The sequence below is a fragment of the Adiantum capillus-veneris genome, chromosome 26, assembly GCF_014529385.1.
Source record: "Adiantum capillus-veneris isolate H3 chromosome 26, ASM1452938v2, whole genome shotgun sequence".
NCBI classification, from domain to species: domain Eukaryota; kingdom Viridiplantae; phylum Streptophyta; class Polypodiopsida; order Polypodiales; family Pteridaceae; genus Adiantum; species Adiantum capillus-veneris.
In genome coordinates this window covers 128,308,416-128,334,349 of record NC_140956.1, presented here as the reverse complement: position 1 = coordinate 128,334,349, position 25,934 = coordinate 128,308,416, and positions in this window count along the sequence as shown.

The window sequence follows — 25,934 nt, the reverse complement described above, 5'->3', positions numbered from 1 at the left end:
GGTTTTGGAAATGCTTGTTTTCTATAATAGGTATGCTGCCTTTCAACTTCCTCCTCAAAAAGACAACTCTGCTATATAAGGTATGGAGCACGGATTTGATGGGAGCATGTTACTTGCATCAATGATATATTTAATGCATTGTTTGTTTTAGCCAATGTGAAGGGATTGAGATGCAACAATGGGAATGTCCTTACTTTCAAGGAAGGGGTAGCTTTAATGAGTCTCAATGGCAAAGAAAATTAGCACGTTCTCCAAGTAAAGGCCATTTGGATGTAGATAATGCAGACTTGCATGCTTTCACGATCGTCGAATGCCAGAGTGCATTAACACTTGTCCGGTAGTTATGTATAATTCTATCCTTTTGAAAAGACCGATGTATACTAATGTGCATATCCAATTAACACACTCAATATTCTAATTAACACACTGGGTATGCTATTTAGCACACCCTATACAATCTTACCAGTTGTTGGTGTGATTGGATGTCTTTGCCCTATGGGTTTCCAACACCATTCTTGTGGTATCCTTTGTTGCCAGGTCACAGCTCTACATTTTGTCAACAAGGAGCATGCAATGGCAAAGCAGAGAAAGTGGTAGCTATGCCCACAGGGCATCTTGACCGTGGCATTGGTTCCCTTTACTTCAAGTGGCAAACTGCAGCCACTGCACGGGTTGATCATCATCCCATCGCATACCCCTTCTATATTACACAGGGCAGTGGGAATGGAGGAGCCTTGTAGCATCTTGCTCATGTGCATTAGGAGTTGCAGTTGACCTTCACATGCATTCACTTTAGCTTCCATAACCTCCACATTAGTCTGCACACCAAAAAAAAGAGGAGCATGGTAAGTACATAGGTTTGTTGTGCACATATTCCAATCATACGGTGGAAGCATAAAAGTCACACACTTACATGCTGACAAGTTGAGTCACTAGCAGCAAGAGTGTCCTCACTGTCAGGAAATGCCAAACCTTCCAATGTCTCTATTTTTACTCTACACTCTATTTCCCTCTTTGCATCCACACTGTCGCTCTGTAGTAACCTCTGTAATTCATTTTCAGCGTCGTGAAGCTTTTGTCTCATAGAAAGCACAATTGGGGTGACCCTAGCATTTTTTGCTTGGACAACCCTCGCACCTTCAAACTCTGATTTTGCAGTTAGAAGATGTTCTTTAGCATCTTGCAGTTGTTTGTTGGGAATTTCAGAGGCAGCCTTTATGTGCTGCAAATTCTCAACGCCAAAAAATGACAGGCTTTCAGCCTACTAGTGAGTGTTGTGGCGAGAGATGGGTGTCTCCTTGGTATCCTCCTTCATTTCAACTTGCGCCTCCTTGATGTTTTGACATACATTGCGTATCCTCCACTTTTCGACATGGGCCTCGTAGTACCCTTTCTCTCGGAGGTCCTGCAAATGCTGGACAGCGAAAATTGCATGGCTGAGCTACTTGCAATTGCCGTCGGGCTGAATTCTTTTACAAACCGCTTGGCGAATGCAGAGTTGATCTCCATGTTTGTTGGGGGCTTCTGGTACACCTTGTAATGCAACTGCATCACCTGGTCTAACATATCAGTACGCAAACAACTGCATTTAATGCGATAGTGACTACAATTCTTTGACTCTCTAAAAACACTGAACCACTCCACATCACTGATCTGATCCCACCTAACTAGTTTGGGGTTGGCACCAGCCAGGGAGAGGCCATGAACATCATTGAAATCTTCTGCTGTAATACAGAACTTGATCTGTACTGGGAATGTAAACTTTGGAGCTTTCCATCGGCCTGCACACCCCAATGTCACAAGATTAGCAGATTTTTCTATTTGTTGGTAGGTAAAAATAATGTAGCGAGGAGTGTGTTAACAGTAGGAAAGTGAAGTATTAGGCACTTCCTTCCAATTTCAAGGTTCAAATCAAACATTGGTTTGTGTTTTGTGAGCCAGACTTCGACTTGAGCGATTGTATTTCAAGTAACTATTCACAAGATGGCCTACTTCTAAAGCCGACATCAAGGGACAACTCTCCAGCCAAGACAGCACCAGCAACTATCCTCGCAAATCATAATGAGGTAGAGAGAGAGAGAGAGAGAGAGAGAGAGAGAGAGAGAGAGAGAGAGAGAGAGAGTACCTGAGTCATCCTTCCCCTTTGTATGCAAGGTCTTTGCCGTTGGGGATGCTAGTGAATCAGAGAGCTTTACCCTTTTTCGGGGTGGAGAAGAAGCAGCAAAAAGTTTAGCCTTCGACTTTGTTTTTGGTTTCTCTGTTACCTCTGGCCCTGTGCCCCGCTTCTCTCCATGCATGTTGACTGCCCCACTCCGCTTCTCTCCACGCATTTTGACTGCCCCACTCCCCTCAGAGTAACACTGCATAAATGGTCAGGAAAGTGGATTCAGGGTGGTCTCCCTATTTTGAAATATTTGATGGATTCCCACACGTTTGAAAAGTTACACTCTCATTATGCTTACAAGATATGCTTGTTGCCACATGATAACTAGCACAAAAAGCATGACAAGTTAACATGCTTACACCCTTCTATTCATCCGATGCTCATGCTTCCATGCCCTAGCCGGTTTATTGATCCATGGATTTGATAATTTTGTGTGGCTTGCGATTAGATCGTTGCTACAATGCCTCCCAATAGAGAAACCCATCAACGGAGTGGCAAGAGGTAAGATCAAGGTAGAATATGTAGACGCCATTGGATTTTATCACTCTAGACATGAGTAATCTTTACAAAGGTGAGACAAGATGAAGGCTAAAAAGGAGTCAATCAAGAGGAAGTCTAAGCCACGACAAAAAATTAGCATTTCAAATTTCATGATTGGTGAGTCTATAGAATCTTGTGATCTTGTGAGTGATGTTTCTATGCACGGATTGAAGATTTCTACGGGGGAGAGCTACCCAACTATCTTAAAAATTCCATGGCTCATGTCCATGAGAGCAAAGCAAGCTTTGAATACAGAAATTCTTAAGATGCAAGGTAGAAAGGGCAAGGAGATTCTATGCAACATTAAGGATGGTACTAAGCACCAAGAGATGGAACTAGGGACTACTATGGATGAGCTCCCTAGAAATTCTACTACAAAATCACAGGAGGAATCTACGGCAAAAAATGATAGTGACAACTCTCTTGAAATAATGGGTCTCATTCTCACTCATCGCAACAAGGTGGATCCATCAGATATATAGTTGCAAGAAGGAAGCATGAAGTCTTTGGCACAACACCAATTAGAGGAAGCAATTGTAGACCAAACTCGAATGGTTGTTACCAAGGAGTGGTATTTTGGAGTCCACCCTAAGGAGATTCTTAAGCAAGTGTATGCAGTGGCAACTTATTGGAGATCTAGGTTTGGCAACCTATATGTAGAGATTGTGTTTGATTGTACTACGTTTGATGCTTTAAAAGAATATTTAAAGAAACCTTAGCACAAGCGGTTTTCATAAGAATCACAAAGAATGAATGCCAGTATGAGAAAGATTGGAGTACGATCTTGCATGCATATAGTCAAGATGAGTTTTTTTTCAACCAGTGGATTGCACCCTATCTTTTGTGTATGCTATGCACTTTGGTACAACATGTATCAAGCTTGTCTTTGAGCTACAAGGTTGGTGTCTTATTACCAATGTGAGGAAAGGAAATGGACCTTTTTCACAACACCCAAGAGGATAGTGACCCTTTTGCTTGCTTTGGTAATAGCGGTAAGCTAGGTTCTGAAGAAAATTGGGACTTTCCACATCAACAAGGAAGCCATAGATGGAGGACTCTCGTAGAATCTTGGGATCATGATTCTAAGTATTGTCTTGGAAGGAGCTAAAGTACTCAATTATCCTTCACTTATTGTGGCTACAAATCCTATCCTTTTTGGCATGAATCAAGAAGTATTATTATTAGGACATTTCAGGTGACTATCCTATCCTTTACCTATGATCCTAGAGGATATTGGCACAATATTTTGGGCTTCCCATTCACTCAAAGACAATTTGAGTTGTTGATCATTGATGCTCTAGCTAGGGAGCCTTGTCAGGACGCATTTCTTTTCTTGAAAACAAGTGAATGTCCCAGAGATCTCACTAATGGCCAAATGCAATCTCTAGTTCAAAAGGCAACTAGATATCGTCTCCTCTACTATTCAATCAACTCAATTATGGAAGTAGAGGCGTAAATGCCTCTAGCTTTACTGAGAGGACTAATGAGGGCCGTTTTCCAAATTTTTGTTCCATCTCTCCTTTGCGCGAAGAACCTCACCTGGATTTTTTTTCATGTTTACCATTTATCTTCAACTAAGTCTATTTCTACACTATAGTCTTTACATTCATGTAAAAGAAAAACATTTATTAGCATTAATATTTGATCCATCTACTTCTATTTTATTATAACTTTTTTATGACCTCTACCATATTTTATTTCACTATGTAATATTAATATTCCACCCTTCTAGTTTTTAATACTTGCATTATTGGGCTAAGTCGTTAAAATATTAACAAAGGGCACTTCACTTGTATTTTCATGAGGAAATTCAAGTCTCTTTAAGGTACTCTCCCACATAAGTGAAGAATTTTGGGATGCATAAAGAAAGTGTCAACAAAGATGGGACCACCAAAAATTTATGGCAGCAAAGGTACACATTTTTTTGGGAGTTTTGATAGCTTGTTTAAATTGGAATTTGGAAAATCTCAAAACATGAGAAATATAGCCAGTGAGCTGAAGTTTTTTCTTATAATTTTTATATAATTTTTGAAAATTTGTGTGCCAAAATATGACCAAAATGGTGGGCCCTAGTTTTCCACACAAGATAGAATAAGAGACATTCAAGAGGTTGCCATTATAATAAGTTGAGACCTCAAAGAGGTTCAGACTCGGGCTAGAGAAATACATTTTCCCTAACCGATGAAAATATGGGCAAACTTGAAATATTCTTGTCAAAATTTGAAGTTTTTGCCAATAACTACACTAATATCTGCAAAGATTTCTTGGTTTTCCTAAAGGCAAGCTCAAAATCTAACCAAGATTTTACAATTTCAACTCGCTAAAATACACTAAACCCCGGGTTTTTCTAATATTGGTTGAGACATCAAGGTTTTAATTAATGATAATAAGCTCAGAGAACGAGGTTGAGTTGGAAAATTGAGCGTAGTTTAATAAAAATGAAGAGGAAAGTTGAACGCCAAGAGAATGGGTTGAGGAGGAAAATTTAGCATGGAGGTGTAGTTTAATAAAATTGAAGAGGCAAATTGAACGTTGAGAAAGGGTAGAGAGAGGTGTTGTCGATTCACACATCACGAAAAAAAAACACTCCTCTTGGAAAATTTTTGCCCTAAGTTTGGGCCTTTTCACCTCTCGACTTTGCTCTAAGTTTGGGCATGTATAAGAAAACATTGTTGGTTTGTCTTTTCCAAGTGATTATGGTTTGCAAAAAGTGTACTCTATTACGCTCTAGGCTAGAGGCACCAATTAAAAGGCGGGCCCCTCTTTATGACCGTCCTACCCCTAAAATATATAATATAAATGCTCTAGTTAAGTGATAGCCTGAGGCGGGTGATTTTGTGGTTATCTCAACTACAATGAGATCTTGGTAATCAGATCATGTGTATCTTTGTTGGTGCATTTGTCTCTAAACTCCCCCTTGGAGGTTGTCGCACTCTCTCACATTTTTTGTTACATAGGAATGCAAAAAACCTGCTTGATCTTCGTCGTCCAACAGTAGATCATGATGAAACTTTTGTTGTAAATACCTCCTGCGTAGGTCTTTTGATTGAGCCCCTCCAAGCTTGAAATGATTCAGCAAACTGTGCGCAATGTCTTACTCAATGTAGACTTCACTAAACTGGCTCGTTTACCCTAGGATGATTGTTGTTCAACATGTGCAATGAGACATCATATCACTATCTTTGGTCCTCTCTGTAAGCAGAAGCTTATTCTGATGTTTGAAAATCAATATCACACTATGACTATTGAAGCTTTGAAAGAGCATTTCAAAGTGGATAATGAAAACTTCTCTTTACGTCCACTTACATTGAAAGCTTGAACCTGCATGCAATGATACAAATGAGTTGTTTTACCTGTTGGATCATGAATATTCACAATTTTACAAGGTGCTTTGCAATGATCGACCATCACCTTCATTTGTCGGCTCAAAAGAATCTCCAACCATAGTTGAAGATGGCATTGCATGCATGTGTACTCGATGTTATTCATTTCTTCCTTTGCAAACAAATCCATATATTGCACTTTCATCTATTGCAAATGTGACTAAGGTTTTGGAAATGCTTGTTTTCTATAATAGGTATGCTGCCTTTCAACTTCCTCCTCAAAAAGACAACTCTGCTATATAAGGTATGGAGCACGGATTTGATGGGAGCATGTTACTTGCATCAATGATATATTTAATGGCATTGTTTGTTTTAGCCAATGTGAAAGGGATTTGAGATGCAACAATGTGGAATGTCCTTACTTTCAAGGAAGGGGAAGCTTTAATGAGTCTCAATGGCAAAGAAAATTAGCACGTTCTCCAAGTAAAGGCCATTTGGATGTAGATAATGGAAGACTTGCATGCTTTCACGATCGTCGAATGCCAGAGTGCATTAACACTTGTCCGGTAGTTATGTATAATTCTATTCCTTTTGAAAAGACCGATGTTACTAGATGTGTATGGTGCGAGGAAAGGTCTCAAAGCACTCATGGACATTCTGAAATTCGGTTAGGTAAGTTTAAAAACGTTTGAACACTATTGAAATTTACATTTTTCTGGGTGTCTTTATTCAGTTTTGCTACTAGTCTGGAGTGTTTTGGCCAACAATGAAGCAAGATGTGCATTTGTTTGATGAGAAAAGTGACCACTATCAACAAGTATCACCCAACTCAAAATCAACCAAGATTTTACAATTTCAACTCGCTAAAATACACTAAAAACCCCGGTTTTTTCTAATATTGGTTGAGACATCAAGGTTTTAATTAATGATAAAAGCTCAGAGAACGAGGTTGAGTTGAAAATTGAGCGTAGTTTAATAAAAATGAAGAGGAAAGTTGAACGCCAAGAGAATGGGTTGAGGAGGAAAATTTAGCATGGAGGTGTAGTTTAATAAAATTGAAGAGGCAAATTGAACGTTGAGAAAGGGTAGAGAGAGGTTTGTCGATTCACACATCACGAAAAAAAAACACTCCTCTTGGAAAATTTTTGCCCTAAGTTTGGGCCTTTTCACCTCTCGACTTTGCTCTAAGTTTGGGCATGTATAAGAAAACATTGTTGGTTTGTCTTTTCCAAGTGATTATGGTTTGCAAAAAGTGTACTCTATTACGCTCTAGGCTAGAGCACCAATTAAAAGGCGGGCCCCTCTTTATGACCGTCCTACCCCTAAAATATATAATATAAATGCTCTAGTTAAGTGATAGCCTGAGGCGGGTGATTTGTGGTTATCTCAACTACAATGAGATCTTGGTAATCAGATCATGTGTATCTTTGTTGGTGCATTTGTCTCTAAACTCCCCCTTGGAGGTTGTCGCACTCTCTCACATTTTGTTACATAGGAATGCAAAAAACCTGCTTGATCTTCGTCGTCCAACAGTAGATCATGATGAAACTTTTGTTGTAAATACCTCCTGCGTAGGTCTTTTGATTGAGCCCCTCCAAGCTTGAAATGATTCAGCAAACTGTGCGCAATGTCTTACTCAATGTAGACTTCACTAAACTGGCTCGTTTACCCTAGGATGATTGTTGTTCAACATGTGCAATGAGACATCATATCACTATCTTTGGTCCTCTCTGTAAGCAGAAGCTTATTCTGATGTTTGAAAATCAATATCACACTATGACTATTGAAGCTTTGAAAGAGCATTTCAAAGTGGATAATGAAAACTTCTCTTTACGTCCACTTACATTGAAAGCTTGAACCTGCATGCAATGATACAAATGAGTTGTTTTACCTGTTGGATCATGAATATTCACAATTTTACAAGGTGCTTTGCAATGATCGACCATCACCTTCATTTGTCGGCTCAAAAGAATCTCCAACCATAGTTGAAGATGGCATTGCATGCATGTGTACTCGATGTTATTCATTTCTTCCTTTGCAAACAAATCCATATATTGCACTTTCATCTATTGCAAATGTGACTAAGGTTTTGGAAATGCTTGTTTTCTATAATAGGTATGCTGCCTTTCAACTTCCTCCTCAAAAAGACAACTCTGCTATATAAGGTATGGAGCACGGATTTGATGGGAGCATGTTACTTGCATCAATGATATATTTAATGGCATTGTTTGTTTTAGCCAATGTGAAAGGGATTTGAGATGCAACAATGTGGAATGTCCTTACTTTCAAGGAAGGGGAAGCTTTAATGAGTCTCAATGGCAAAGAAAATTAGCACGTTCTCCCAAGTAAAGGCCATTTGGATGTAGATAATGGAAGACTTGCATGCTTTCACGATCGTCGAATGCCAGAGTGCATTAACACTTGTCCGGTAGTTATGTATAATTCTATTCCTTTTGAAAAGACCGATGTTACTAGATGTGTATGGTGCGAGAAAGGTCTCAAAGCACTCATGGACATTCTGAAATTCGGTTAGGTAAGTTTAAAAACGTTTGAACACTATTGAAATTTACATTTTTCTGGGTGTCTTTATTCAGTTTTGCTACTAGTCTGGAGTGTTTTGGCCAACAATGAAGCAAGATGTGCATTTGTTTGATGAGAAAAGTGACCACTATCAACAAGTATCTCCATAGTACCTTTTCCACCTAAGACATTGAGATTAAGAAGCAATATTTACTTGAATAGCTATATAGCAAGGTAATGATCAACAAATTCACTTACGTGAAATTGAAGAAGATTACCTCCCTTTATTTCAATACCCAACACAACTACCCGATCAATAATGATCGGGTACTTTTTAGCCAACACGATTATTTTTAGAAGAAGGGAACGTTTTAGCCAACACAATTATTTTTGTAAGAAAATGGGCACACAGCAGTCATCCGAAGTGGGTGGGCGAGCTGGTTATCTCAGCGAGAGTCGATTTGAACTTTCGACTGTTTGAGTTCAAACCCTGCTTGAAGCCTTGGAGTTTTTGCTTAGCATGGACAAAGGTGAGTCGTGCATCAGAACGGAATCTGCAAAGGTTCTGCCTAATGATTGAATAAAATATGGATGCTGCTAGTATCATTGCTTGAGGAACAAGGTTCCCATTTTGGAAAAAAAAGTGGAGAATTCTCTCGTGTTCTCCTCTCTTAATTCACTAGAAAACACAAAACGCTCTCTCTCTCTCTCTCTCTCTCTCTCTCTCTCACACACACACACACACACACACACACACACACACACTAGCAATCCACAAGCAAAACTTTCTCTCTCGTGTAACACATGCCTTCAAGGCTCATGTTTGTGCGCTCACTCTTGTAGAGCCTTCTCTCTCTCTCTCTCTCTCTCTTTCTATCTATCTATCTATCTATCTATATATATATATATATATATATATCCATGCAGGGCACCTGCGAGCGGCCTGTCCTTGGCAGCGTGCTATGCACAAAGCAAGCGCATGTAGTAGGTGATCGTAGGCGAGGGAAGGAGAGAATGAGCGATGGTGACACTAAGGGGTAGGGGGTGGAGGAGATGTCGAGAGGGAGGCAGAGTGGACAATAATCGAAGATTCCATGGAATCTTATTGACAAATGAGTTTATTTATATGGAAGCCAATATATATTTAGCTTTTGCAACTATGCCGATTTGGGCATAGTTGCAAAACCCAGTGCATAGTTTTCCATGTGTGACGAAGACAAAGGCATCGTTATCACAAAAGGTAACTGATAACTATCCTTCGTGTGACCACCACCTAAGTGAGGAGGGGGACCACAAGAAGTCGGTACGCCCGAGAAGAGAGAGAGAGAGAGAGAGAGAGTCGAGGCTGGCATCCTATAATCTTTCTCGTTTGGCCTGCGTGCACGATGCAGCATTGCAGCTTGAGTTGTTGGCATTTTCTCCAACGCAGCAATAACAAACTCTCCATCATCATCATCGTGATCCTTGCTTCCTTCTACGTGGGCATTCCATTATGTATATTTTATTGGCGATGGTTTGAAAATTGGCATCATCGCTCGTTGGCGGCTCTAATCATAATATGCCTCTATATATCCATACAGATAGAGATATGCCACCCACAACACGGGCACATGCTCCAAATGATCCGCACTTTCTTCTGAAGTTCTGGAGCTTTGAATTTCGAACGCTGGCCCCTCCAAGCCCGGAGGGTTGGACGTATATTATGAATATTAATAATAAGTAGTAACCACAATGCCGGCACCTGTCCCCTTCTATATTAATCTCAATGGATAATAATAGCTCAAGAGCTAAGTCGTACTAATCCCGAAGTACATAAGATAAATCTTAACTCAAGGACCAATCATCCAAAGACGAGTGTTCACAAGCCACGTGCATATGAAGAGGACATGTAACCTTAGGACTCGATTTAATAGATTGGTTTTATTCAGTATGTAAAAGGTCTAAGGTCAGACACACGGACATCAAATATGGAAGGGAGGAGAAACTATAAAATGGAGGTTTGTTTTTTTATAGAGAAAAACAATTGAATTGATTAGAGAAAAAAGAAAGTACAACCGCCTAAGATAGGATAGGGGCAATATATCGTGGCCAAAAGAGAGAAGCCTGAGTAGAAAGGGAGCATCAGGGAAAATTAGATAACTTAAAACGACCTTGAATCTCCTAAGCTCATAGAAAGACAAACACGCAATCCTCCATCTTTGCCATCTCAACTCCTTTTGCAGACTCTTGATATCACAGTAAGAAACTTGAGAAGAATGAGTAACCAATTACATCATTACACCTCTGAAGCCAACATCAACGGGGAAAGGTGAATGAAAAAAACGATATCTCCAAAAATTGCTTTGTTCCTTTCAATCCAAATCTACCAGAGAAGGGCTCCTCTCGTACAAGTCCACCACAGAGGAATATTTGTACCTGCATTCACCAATTAAGATAGACCTCTAGGTTAACTTTGAATTCTCAACAAAGCATGCCACTTGGAATTCTCTTTCAAAAAGGGTGTTATATTTATAGTTGATGAACAGGTGAAACAAGGTTTCCTCATGGACTTTACATGAGTGTGCAATACCATTAGATACACCAATGGCTTTAGCCTTTGATCCTATCCAGACCCCCTGGTGCAAAAAGAGCCACAACAAGAAACTATGCTTAATGGAGAGAGGAAATGCCCATATACATTGACATTTGAAGCTCCATTGCTTGTCTTCCAAGCGAGTCCCCTAAGATTTGCGACTAGCTGACCGTCCATTTTGCCAAGGTTCCCTTTGCATTCATAGATAGTTCTGCAGACCTTAAACAAAGAGAAGGAACAACCCCTGAAGTAGCATTGTGAGACACTTGCATTGCCTAAATTTTGCTAAGGACTAGGTCAACACACCCTTGAGAAATCTAAAATTGTTGTAAGAGCTGAGTTTTGGAGAGCCAAGTCCCCTCCTTGTAAACATCCTTTCAACTCTTCAATCCTACCTTAAAACATTTATGCGCCCTTCTGGATAAGCTCCAACCATTGAGCTTTTCTTACCAATCAAACCATATAGAGTCTTGCAGCCAAAATGAACTCCAAGAACACCATTCTATCAGAGAAGTCCATTCAGCTTTTCTGTTGTTTCAAGCTTTCCAAAACTTGCACACAAGGTCAAAACCCCTAGGGGTGAAGTTAGCATTGGAAACCACCAATTCTTCAAAGGTTAGTCCATTCCTAGCCTTGTAATTCTTCAAATGGAAACTCTGGATATTTCTTTTAATCAGCAATGCCTAGAAATCAAAAGAAGTGGACCCTCTCCATGAAACCCTGGGAAGTGCCATGTCCGAATCCTCCGCCCAACCTCCCTTTTATAGCCTCCTAGCCCTAGGATCCCTTCTCTACTGGGCAGCCGGCCCTTCGCCAGGTCCTTGACCTCCAGGGTGGCCCTTGGCCTGACATTACCCCCCCCCTTGGAGAAGCGTTTTCGTCCTCGAAAACACAAGTGGTAGTATCTTCATAAGAACACTGATGTTTACCTTATTGGCATCCCATACGCGAGCCAATTCTGCATATGATACTTGGTGCAGTGAGGAGGTTCAATGAAACCAAGAGCAACATCTTGATTTTTCACATTGTTGTCCTTTTGCAACCACGTGTATCTAAAAGGTAACTCAATTGGCACAACTTTCCATGAAGTTGTGAGCCAAATTTCCAACTGGCATGGGTATCTTGAAAATCTCATAGCTACTTAGGGACAGAATAGGGAGTTTCCTCATGTGAGACTGTTGAACATTTTGGAACACACGGAACTACATGTTCACCCCTAATGAAGGTTACATGCCAACATGCTTTGTCAGCACACCTACTAAGTCCTTGACTTATGAAACTATTGAATCGGTATCCAACACCACCACAACAGGTGTTCAAAGCGGAAAACCTAAGCAAATTCTAGAATAGGAAGAGAATCGCCCATTTAGAATGCTTTGTGCTAACGTATGCTCTTAGCTGCCCATCCAACATGGGATGAATAGCAACAGTAATAGGGAGTTGCTTTCCCCCAACCACTTACAGACAGTCTTCCACGATTGACGATAAACTAGGACTAAACCATTGAGTATCTAGGCATATATTTGATATGGAGTGGAGATAGCCAACTAGGTTGAAAGCAAGTTGGACTGGAGTAAGCTAATAGAGCTTAGACCATCCAACCACAGACACCAATCCTAAGCCAGTACTTGGCAAGGTGTAAACTCATAATAAATCTCCAGTAGAGATTGCACTTGCAGTGCAAAAAGATGCAGAAAGAATAAATTCTATGAATCTGCATGCACCAATTGTTTCCTTCCCAACACTGGAGCTAACAAAGAATGTGTACTCCCAACAAGGAGGCATGAGTGTTGGTAGCTCTGACAGAATCACTTTAATATTACAAAAATACTCTTCAAGATCATCAGACCATGCAAATTCTACTTGTTGTGTCAACTTTTGCAAAGGGTGAAGTAACTTTGGGGCTAAGTGAATGAAGCGTGATATATACTTCACCTTTTGAATGAATGAGATGACCTTCTTAAGACTCTTTGGTGATGGTAGCTCAATGAGAGCTTTTTCCTTTGCTAGATCCACCTCAATACCTTTATAGGAAACCTTGTGACCAAGCAAGATCACTTCATCCTCACCTATGTGGCACTTGTCGGGGTTGAGTTGACCTCCCATGTCGTAAAGTTTTTTAAAACCTTCTTCGACCTTTTGTAGATGCAATGATTTTGGGCTATAAATGCAAAAATCATCAATGAACACCCTGATTGACTTTCCAAAGAATGCTTGATGTTGATTCTTGTGACTTACCTTTGGGTCTAAGATCTTCTATTGGAACCTCCCCCCCTTTAGCACTTGAGTTTCCTATATTTCTCAACAGCCCTAGTTCCAGCTGCATCAAAGGTAGCAGGTGCACCGGCCTCAACTTTTACCTTAAGGTCAGAAAAGAGTCCGGATATGAACCTCTCCTTCTTTAGAAATTATGCATCATCACCACGGTTAGCAACATTTCGTATCCATAGAGTCCAAAGACGTAGAAACTCTTGCTTGTACAAGTAGTAGTCATCTAAATCTTTTTGCTTATGAGAAACAATGTCTTGCCATAGTTTTTGAGTGTTTTGGGGATCAAAGAAGTATTTCTTGAAACGATTCAAAACTTCTGTGTAATTCCCCTTAACTTCCTTAGGCAAAGAATCAAACCAAGTGCTAGCATCTTTCCTAAGGACCACCTCAAACATTTCTACACGTTCTTGATCAGTTACTATCCTGTTGATACGGCAAGACATCTTGAAATTCGTTAAAAAAATTCTGCATCCTCTCCAGGCTCTCCAAAGAAAAGAGGATATCCAGACATTTGGCGTTGGCTCTGCATTGAATTGATTTCAAAGTGACGCACGTTTTTTGTTTTTTCTTTCTTTAAAAGATTTACACAATAATATTTTCTAAATTGCAATCTATTCTACAACAAAATAAAAATATTCACATCAAATTTCCTATGATAATTAATAAGAGGTAGGATGACAGGGTTTGGTGATGCGAGAATTTCTCCTACTCTTTGTGCACCAAACATGAACACCATACGTTGTTGAAAATGGATTTTTCTACTAATTGCAATGTTTACTCTAATGTGTGGAGTGAAATGAAAGGTGAAAACCTCTATTCCTGGGCCATTATCCATGGTCTATGCATTCTCTAATTCTTAAAACAAAACAAAAATTTAGACGTCCAGACTAAGGTCGTACCTAATGAGAGGCAAAATAAAAGGATTTACTGAAGCGTTTATCTCGGCCAACCTAAGAGGACCTAAAATTCTACGAATTACACGTTGAAATTGCAACTTAGTACTACCAATTATGTGTACCTTTTGCCTTGCAATGGGAATAAAGGGATCATACAAATTCTCGTGATTCATGCAAACTTCTTGACTATGATAAAGGTTGATCCTACACAAAAGGACACAAGCCGTCCTCAGTGGGGGCACCAAAATTGAGGCGGGGTCTGGGGCGGGCAACAAGAGAGGCGACCTCTATACACCCCCCAAGGCTCCCGTGCTGCTCAATTGGGGCTGGGGCAACCACAAACACAACAAAACAACAAACCCACAGCCAAAACCCAACTTCACAAGGGGCACCACCTAGTTTAAAAGCGAACTAGGAAGCAAAAAAGAGGAGAATTGTTAGAGCAACCCAAAATCAAGTAAGGACTTTACACTAACCCTAACACCAATGGAACACTCTCACGCACTAAAACACAAGAGAGAGAGAGAGAAGGATGGTGTACAACTTAGCTTCAACCTTGTGATTTGGTCAAGAAGTCACCTAGAGCTTGCGGATTCAAGTGACAAGATTTGGTTATAGCATCACTATCACACTGTCTTAGGGTTATGAGAGCCCTCTCACCATCCACCCTTTTACAATGGTAGCCAACCAAAAATAGCCAATGAATCACAAGGACAAGCAACAAAACAACAACCTTCAATGAAACAAGTCACCTTATGAAGCTTAATAAGTTTGTCAAGCCAAATTCGAGGAGAAGCATGAGCCTTTGGACATGAAATTTCACCCAAAACTACCAATTCATTGATGTTGGGGTAGATACAACAATGGTAGAAGGAATATCTTCTATTCGCACTCACTAAACTAGCTCAAGCTTTTCTATGCACCAAAGTGATGGTGTATAGAAAGCTTTCTCTCTCCTTACAACCAAGATAGAACTGGCATGTGCTACGCTCAATCTAGTGTGCAATGGTGTAGAGATGCCTTTTACAAGTAGAGATGGGTTCTATTTATAGGTTTTTGGAAGCTTTGATTAGGATTAGTTCTAATCAATTTTATTGACAAAACAAGAGATTAGAAAATATTTTTATTTTTTAAATGGGAGTGGGTCTTCCTTATCCCTTAAGCCACATGGATGTGGGCTCAAGGGGGAGAATTATTGAGAGTGAGATGAGTAACTTGGAGGTGCCTACTCTAGTAGATAGTAGAGGGTGCAATTTACAAGAAGGGTTAGTTGTTAGTGATCACTAGAAAATGTTAGTGGCATATTTACAAAAGTGATGATGACTTGATTGTCGAGGAACCAAGGGTGAATGAGGTGGATGAGCTCTTGAGATTGATGAAACCTCTAAGAATTATGGACCCACCCTTATGAAAATGACCGCCAGTTCTTCTTCTTCTTCTACTTCTGCTTCTTGCACCGCCTTCACGGTTGATCTCCATGATGAAGATGAGGATTATTGATGAAAAACCTCTGATTTGTAGAGGTTATGCAAGGATAAAGTGCTAAAAATTCATGCCTTTTAGAGGAGTCAGCATGAAATTGTAATTTGGGGGTAGTAGAGAGCGGTATGAGAGCATATATGTATGTAGAAGGCTATGGTGGTAAGAGGGGAAGGAGAGATGGTGAAGAAGGTGAGAGGGCATGGAAATCTATACATTTGAAAGGATGATGGAGAGGGATGAGTGTGTATGTGGGTGGGAGTGTGAAAATGTGAGAGAAGAGTGAGAGGATCCTTGTGTGCATAGAGTGGGCAGACTGGGTGGCACAAAACAATTCACCAAAATTCGTGCTTTTCTCCAAAAATGTTGAAATATTTATGTAAAATAATTCAACTCATGAGCTTCATTTTTTATATTGACAGCTTTTGCTATTTTGAATGATAGAAGGGTGCCAAAATTCGCCCAAAAAGCTGTGTATTGTGGGATTGCAAAGGTGCTTATGTAGGACCCTTTTTGGTTGAATTCTCCTTATACATCCAAAGGTGAGCCCCCCATGAGTCATGCCAGGACCTAAGGAATCCAAGTGGTTCTTGCCACATGCATGGATGATGAATTTTGAAGAATAAAAAACAATTACACATGATAGACCTAATGCTTGGATTTTTCCTAGCCCTTGTCTTTATGAGCACATGGTGTATGGAAAAAAATATGTGTAAGTACCATGAAGGACTATCATGATAGGAGTATTTTAGTTTCTTTTTGGGTGAAAGAGGAAAATATGCAAGCGAGAAAATATATAGTGAAAGTGAGTGACAATGTAGAAACAAATTTTGACTCCCACGAGGATGAGGGATGAAATGCATGGGTTTATTTTGTAAAAATAAATATTATGGGGTATGTACACTGTTAAAGAATATGATGTTAAATAATATGTTCATTGTGCTATGGGCGGCCGGACACTGACTATAGTATGTTGTAAATATACTTTGGATAATAGTTAAAAGAGAAGAAGAGGAGAGCAGCATGTTGAATGGTTGCTGCAGGGTAACGATTGTGTGTGTGTGTCTCGATGTGTGTTGGTGTGTGTATGTAGTCTTCTTTCCTACCTTCTCCATCACCTGTGCACTCTACAAAGTGGTATCAGATCTCAGTTTAAGGAGTTACAGTCAATACACAGATTTCCGCAGCTCTGGAAAACAGCCAAAAAGAGGTTTTTTGGTCATAACTCCCTCACACGAACTCGGAATATAGTGATCCAAGAGTCTATCTTTATGTTTTTGGGCATTCCGGACGCATTGGCATACTCAGATTTTCCAAAATCTGCAATTTTCTGCAGCAAATAGCCAACTCACACAAGCATAAGAGATGTCCAGTTTTGCACTCGGCAGTAGATTTACAGGTTACAAGTGAAGAATTCAGCATTTACACAGGTTTTGGAGAGCGACATAGAGCTTTTGCATCATGATATTGTGTTATCGAAGATTATGTTTGGTTGTTGTGGGTCCGTTATGGACAACCGCCTATGTAAGAAAGGTTGTGGGAAGAAGTTGAGGCGATTATATTGTCAGATTGAGTACTTTGTGGTTATGTATGGATATGCGGTTAATGTATTTTGGAAAACTGCAGCCTTTGTGAGGGTCGAGTGAGGTTTTTTGAAGCCTTTCCTTGGGAGATTTGGTACCTTGGAAAGGTGGATTAGGTACTGGAGCGAACCCCCGACTGGCCCTGCGAAAGACCTCATATGTCGTTTACGACTATGGGAAGAAGGTGGATGTATGGATATGTGGTACAGGACATCGTATGGATTGCATTTGCATACATGTCCATGTGGACATTGTTTTAGAGTATTTATGCATAGTATTGAGTCAGTCTGTGGCAAAGTGAGTCAGTGGATTTTCCCTTGGCTGTGAGAGATTTTTTGTCAGTGTTTAGGAGCACTTTGGTTGAGATTGTCACTTGAGATATTGTCCAAATACAAACGAAACTCTGCCAAAATTTTGTCAAAATCCTTTGGAAGAAATTGAGAGAGTGAAGATGGCAGAAAGTTCAACTCAAGTCACACATAGTGTTGGAGAGAAGGTGACCAGAGAGAACTACAACATATGGTCTTACAGGATGGAAAACTTTATCATGGGCAAAGGTTTACGGGATTACATTACAGGTGAACAAGAGTGTCCCGAGGTTGGTTTGGAACCCAATAGAGAGAATGTTGAAGCACATAAAACATGGCAAGCAGGAGTAGAAGCTTACAAGAAGTGGATCGAGAATTCAAGGAAAGTGATGCTTTGGATTTCACTATGCATTAGTGACTTCTTTATACCACATGTGAAGAAGGCTCAATCTCCAAAGGAAGAGATACTAGCAAGAATGAACAGCTCCAATACAGAACCACGAAAATTTCACTTGAAGCAAAGGTTACATTGTGTATGGCGAGGAAATAGATCCATATCAGATTATGTGACAAAGATAAAGCAAATACAGGAAGATCTTGTGAGTATTAATGTTGAAGTTCCAGATGATGACTTAGTTTCAGTGACATTGAATGGTTTGGGACTGGAATACAAGTCATTGGATACATCTATATTTGTTCGAGGACACACACCTGATTTTGAAGAGTTAGTAAACCTTTGTTTGCAAGAAGAGGTGAAGTTAGGCAACTCAAGTCCTTCTACATCAAATAACAATTCTAGAGATCAGGTTTTTTACTCTAGAGGTCGTGGAAACAATAGAGGTGGAAGAGGAAACTATGGTCGTGGAAACAATGCTAGAAGAGGTCAATGGAAAAACCAACAAAGTCAAAGTTACAATGATTATAGCCAAAGAGGTAGGGGGAGAGCCCGACCTCGTGGACGTGGAGGTGGACGATTTGTACATCCTCAAAGAGATGAATATTGTAACAGATGTGGCATTTATGGTCACTTTGAAAGAGAATGTTACACAAGGCTAAATCAAAATTGTGATCGTGGTGGAAGAGGCCGAGGTTATGGCAAACATGGAGGAAACTTTGCTGGATACAATCCTCATGATCAAAATATATATGACAATAGATCAAGTGGACATTTATTTCCTATGAAGCATGTTGTTGGAAGCATGGTGGAGCCACATCATACAACAAATGATTGGTATTTAGATAGTGGTGCCACAAATCATATGACATATCATGGTGGAATGGTTTGACAGAAAAGAGAAATTAGAAGAGGATGAGTTTGTCACTACAGGTGATGATACTATGCATCGGATTACGCATGTTGGTTCAGTTCCATTGCTAGAAAAAGATGGGAAATACAACACATTGGGAGATGTTCTATATGTGCCTTCAATCACAAAGAATTTAGCATCAGTTGGACAAATGACAGATCACGGGTTGCAAGTCTGTTTTAATCGTTATGGCTGCTTCATAGAGGAGATTCACAAAGGCAGACCAGGCAAGATATTGGCACGTGGAAGAAAGAAAGGTCACTTGTTCTCATTGGAAGCTGGAGATCCATGTTTACACAGTGGTATGTATGCAAACAAGTCAGCCACTCAAGATAATTGGGCAGAGTTATGGCATAAGAGGATTGGTCATGTCAATTTTAGAAGACTAAAGCATTTGCAATCAAATCAAATTGTACGTGGATTACCAAAGTTTGGCAGATTGAATTTAGCATGTTTGTGAAGCTTGTCAATTTGGAAAGCAATCTCGTTTACCATTTCCAAAGAGGGGGAGAATTAGCCAAAGTCCTTTGGAAATTGTTCATTCAGATATTTGGGGACCTTGTGATCATGCTACGCCAAATGGTTGTCGATATTTTATCACATTCACGGATGATTACATCAGAATGACATGGGTTTACTTTCTAAAGGCAAAGTCAGAGGCATTTGAGGTATTCTTGGAGTTCAAAGTTATGGTTGAGAAAGAGAATGGTTGTCAAATTAAATGCCTACATACAAATGGAGGGGGAGAGTACATGTGACAGAGTTTTGATGATTACTTACATGAACAAGGCATAAGAAGATAGATTACTTGTAGATACACACCACAACAAAATGGAGTTGCTGAGAGAAAGAATAGAGTCATGGCAGAGATTGCAAGAGCCATGATGAATGAGATGAATATGCCATTAACATATTGGGCTGAAGCAGTTCATACAGCAGTACACATTATGAATCGAACACCAATAGCTTCCATTCATGAAATTTCATCTTATGAGAGACTTTATGGGATCAAGCCAACAGTTTCCTACATGAAAATTTTTGGATGTGTTTTCTATGTTCATGTGCCAAATGAAGCAAGAAATAAGATGGAGCCAAAGGTAGTGAAGTGTATATTCTTGGGCTATTGAGTTGAAAAGAAAGTTTATAAGTGCTATGATCCTACGACAAGATGTCAAGTTTATGTCAGTAGAGATGTCAGATTTTGTGAGCATGAGCCATGGTATAAACCAAAGCCAGTGATGATAGAAGATGAGTATGAAGAGCAAGAGGATGTGCGTCATGTTGTTGATAAGCCAGGACCATCAACAAGAACTATTTCAGGACCACATATGGAAGAGGAGAGTACAGGAAGTGTCACCCATGGAGTGGTTGTTTGCGAAATAAGAAGCAAGACGAGAAAGGCAAGAAGAAAGTGGTTGAAGAGAGTTCTGGAGATGAAATCCTCGATGAAGAGCATGGTTTACCACATTTGAGGACACTTGGCAGTAAGCATATTGAGAAATATGTACCCCCATATGCAAGAGTTGAAGAGAAGAGTGCACCACAGTTGAGAAGATCAGAGAGGGTGCGTTATCCAGTTGATAGATCGACATAAAACGGTTACATGCGTACACATTATGCATACATGGTTTCACGTGTGCAACATAAAGAGACTACATGTTTTCAAGAGGCAATTGGAAAATCAGAATGGGAGTTAGCTATGGATGATGAGATGGGTGCTCTTGTGAAGAATGACAGTTGGGATTTGGTTCGCTTTCCAAGTGGAAGAAAGAAATTGGTTCAAAATGGGTATACAAAGTCAAGTGCAAGTCAGATGGTAGTGTGGAAAGATACAAAGCGAGGCTTGTTGCTAAAGATTATGCACAAACAAAAGGTCTTGATTATGATGAGACATTTAGTCTAGTTGCAAAGATGACAACAGTCAGATTGGTGATAGCAATGACAAGTATGTTCGATTGGAAGTTACGGCCAATGGATGTCGATAATGCATTCTTGAATGGTGACTTGGAAGAAGAAGTTTATATGATACAGCCATAGAAATAGTCTACTGCTGATCACTCATTGTTTTTGAAGCATGTTGATGGAGAGATCGTCGTTATTGTTATCTATGTTGATGACTTGATTCTCACTGGAAGTCATGATGAGCAAATTTTTCATGTCAAGAAGAGTTTGTTGAGAGAATTCAACATGAAGGACCTTGGTGAGTTGAGATATTTCTTGGGAATTGAAATTGTCGACACTTTATTAGGAATTTGGATGATACAAAGACAATACGCGCTGGATATTCTTGAGAAGTATGGAATGACAGCGTGCAAACCGGTTGATACACCTCTTGATCAAAATGTGAAGTTGTTTGATGATGGACATTACATTGAGGATGTCACTATGTATCACAAGATGGTTGGAAGCCTTATTTACTTGACAATAACAAGGCCAGATTTGAGTTATGCAGTGGGTGTTGTGAGTCAATTCATGCAAAAGCCATGTAAAATTCATCTTGATGCAGTGAGACGGATTATGAGATATGTGAAAGACACTGTTAGTTATGGAATGTTTTATGAAAAGAATGGGAAGCTTTGTATTTATGGTTACACAGATGCAGATTGGGCAGAAGATTTTATGGATAGAAGATCTACAAGTGGTTATGCATTGTCCATTGGCAATGGTATGATAAGTTGGAGTAGAAAGAAGCAATCAACTGTAGCATTATCAAGTACAGAAGCTGAATATCGTGGAGCAACTTTGGCAGCATGTGAAGAGTCATGGTTGAGAGTACTTGTGGTAGACTTTGGTTTTGACTATCTTGATAGTGTCATTATATATTGTGACAATATTAGCAGCATCATGTTGGCAAAGAATCCTTGTTTGTGGCAATGAAGTGACACTCACCAAATTTTGTGATGAGGAAGGGTATGATATCATTCCATTCCAGATGATGAATGTCTGCCTAACTCCGAAGACCGAGGAAGACGCACCTGACAAGGAAGGGGTGACCGAATGCCGACACATAGTAGACGAAATCTCTGTAAGGGGTGACCGTAATATTATAAATTTACTTTTTTGTCTCCTAGCCCAATGACTCGCTCAATGATTTGATAAAACAAATGTGATAAAAATCCTAAACCCACGCACAGGATTTACAATGAAAAAGCGAGCCTAGTCATTGTGCTAGGGTGTTTCTTTGGGATGAAGTGGCTTCTTAAAACATTTTCTGAGAGCCAAAAGGACGGCTATCAATAGCAATGCACAAGATGAAGTGTACATACCAGAGCCTTTTCTAGAAGAGATGTTCGAACCGTTTAGATGGCAACAAATACTAGGTACTCTTGATGTTTGTGTCAACGAAGTGACCCTCACCAAATTTTGTGATGAGGAAGGGTATGATATCATTCCATTCCAGATGATGAATGTCTGCCTAGCTCCGAAGACCGAGGAAGACATACCTGACAAGGAAGGGGTGACCGAATGCCGACACATAGTAGACGAAATCTCTGTAAGGGGTGACCGTAATATTATAAATTTATTTTTTTGTCTCCTAGCCCAATGACTCACTCAATGATTTGATAAAACAAATGTGATAAAAATCCTAAACGCACACACACGATTTACAATGAAAAAGCAAGCCTAGTCATTGTTCTAGGGTGTTTCTTTGGGATGAAGTGGCTTCTTAAAACATTTTATGAGAGCCAAAAGGACGGCTATCAATAGGACTGCACAAGATGAAGTGTACATACCAGAGCCTTTTCCAGAAGAGATGCTCGAACCATTTGGATGGCAACAAATACTAGGTACTCTTGATGTTTGTGTCAACGAAGTGACCCTCACCAAATTTTGTGATGAGGAAGGGTATGATATCATTCCATTCCAGATGATGAATGTCCACCTAACTCCGAAGACCGAGAAAGCGTACCTGACAAGGAAGGGGTGACTGAATGCCGACACATAGTAGAAGAAATCTCTGTAAGGGACCTTGTCCAAATGAATGACGAAGAAGATTTTCAAGACTCAACTGATAAGATGCTAGAGGATAACGCGGACGATGAGCTGTCTAGTAGCTCGATCCAGAGCATCAAACGAAAGGATCGGCGAGTGATCTACTATGATTTCCCAAACCAAAACCCTCGAAGACAACACAGGTATCGGGATAAACGCAGAAATGACCACAACAAGCACAACGAGGACTCAGTACCTCAACTGACTGACAAAACACAGTACTTGAGATTAGTCGAAGTAATTGATTGCCTCAAGGACAGGATTTCAGGGTGATATATGAAACCCGACTCAACCAAAACAACATCAAAACAAAAACCAAAAAAAGAGAAAGATACCGAAAAATCGTTTAAGTTGTCCAAGATGGAGCGTAAAGTCAAATACAATGATTGAAACGAGCATTGAAAGAAGTTTGGACAATAGAAATGGAAACTGACGAGGAATCAAATGATGATAAATTCGATGCACCATCCCACTATAAGAAGTATACCATTCAAGATAGGAAGATAGTGGTGCAAAAACCCAAACAAGATCCCAAAGAACCAGGAACTTCATATGATGGGCCTTAAAACACGAAAAGCATCAACTTAGCAGAACCAAGAGAGGATCCTAAACCGGGCTATATTTCCACGGACCTTACTGAAGAGGAAGAGAAACTTCTAGTCGATACACTTAGGCAATATAAAGATGTCTTTGCATGGTCATACAAAGATCTAAAGGGGATAGATCCGGAGATATGTCCGCACATGATTCTCTTAAAGAGTGATGCCATACCACATAGACAACGTCCTTACACGTACAATGAAACTTTTGCAAAGAAAATCAAGGAGGAAATAGACAAACTGAGGGACGCTGAGTTTATCTACGAGATTGAGCACACAGAGTGGGTGTCCCCGATTGTGGTGGTACCCAAAAAGAATGGCAAGCCGCATGTTTGTGTAAACCTCAAGCAAGTAAATGCAGCCACCATCAGGGATAACTACCCACTGCCAATAACTGATCATGTTATTGAGAGAGTAGCAGCGAAAGAGGCCTATAGTTTCTTGGATGGGTTCTCAGGCTACAACCAATTTACGATTAAGGCGGAAGATCAACATAAGATAGATTTTGCGACAGAGTGGGGTATATTGGCATACAGGTTAATGCCTTTTATCTTGACCAATGACCTGGCCACATTTCAAAGACTAATGACCCACGCATCAAAAAATATCTCAGACAATTTTTGGAGTATCTACATGGATGATCTTTGTGTTCATTCCCATCGACGAAGTGACCACATCACTCATCTGGAAAAAGTATTTGAAAAATGTAGAACGTATCGTATCTTCTTAAACCTGGAAAAATGTGTCTTCATGGTAAGACAGGGTAGAATTCTGGGCCACGTAGTGTCCAAAAACGGCATTTCAACTGATCAAGAAAAGGTGCAGACAATTGCTGCACTACCGAGACCAACAAAGATAAAAGAAATGCAAGCATTTATGGGGCATTGTGGATACTACCGACGTTTCATATATATGTATGATGTAATAGCTAAGCCATTGTACGCTCTCATAACTAAGTTCGTATGGGCAAAGGAATGTGAGCAAGCTTTCAAAAATTGAAGCAACATTTGATTTCAGCTCCAATTTTGTAAGCCTTTGACTGGAGCAAAATCTTCCATCTCCATGTGGATGCATCGGCCTATGCCATTCAATGCATATTAGCCCAGGCAGGAGAGAAGAAAATGGAATTTTCCATTTGCTACTCCAGTTGACAACTAAACAACGCAGAGAGAAATTACACCACTACGGAAAGAGAAGGTCTGGGAATGATCTATGCTGTCAAGAAATTTAGACACTACCTTCTAGCAAACAAGTTTGTCTTCTTCGTGGATCATCAAGCACTGCTATATCTAGTAAACAAACCTTGCAACACTAGAAGAATTGTTCACTGGTTTATACTGTTCCTTGAGTTTGAATTCATGGTGGTTGTAAAAAACGGGACCACACACCAGAGAGCAGATCATCTTTCATGACTATTTCATGGGAATCACCTGCGGGTGTTGATGATGAACCTCCTGATTCATATCTGTTTAACATAGAAATAGTGCCGCAATGGAGCGAAGAGGCCATGCCTCTACTCACAATCGGCTCTTTGTAAATAGAAAGACAACCATCAATGATCCATCAAACACGGAATCTTATCCTTTTAGCAGAACGGCTGTACAAACACGGTAAGGATGGGATACTGAGACTGTGTACAGTCTGAGGATACCACCTACTACCTCAAACAAGCTCATATACAAAATACGGGATTTCACACTGGTGAAACACTGACAGGCCAATGGTTACAAAGACTGGGTGTCTACTGGCCAAACATGGAATACAATGTCCATAAATATGTAAAATCCTGTGTTAGATGTATAATATAGCCCCCAGTGGAACATGCCACAATGTTTCGTATAGTACAAGCACCTAAATGGAGTGCTCACATCATTGAGTACTTTAAAAACAAAACCTTTCCAGCAGAATGGGACAAAGTAAGAAGGAAAATCGTCAAGGAAGAGGCCAGAGACTATCTGCTCATTGCCAACCAACTGTATAGGTGGGGAAAGGACAAACAATTACGGCTGTGTGCTACAGAAAGCGAATATTATGTCATCCTAGATCAAGCACACTTGGGACAAACCGGAGGACACTTCTCGGTTGATAAAATGGCAAAGCTAGTGCTACACTCAGGCATATGGTGGCCGACCCTGTTCATGGATGCAACCACATATGTCAAACGACGCGATGAATGTCAACGCACTGATAGCCATTTTTCGGCTCTTCGTAATTGCCATAGTGAGTTAACCCACCCTACTAAAATCATCCAAACACTGTGGCTATCCCTACCATTTCACTGTATATAGGTGTGTGTGAGTTAGGGGACTTTTCCCATATCTTCTTAAAAACCCTTAATTAGCTAGTCACTGGGCTAGTTGAGCCAAAAAAATAAAAAAT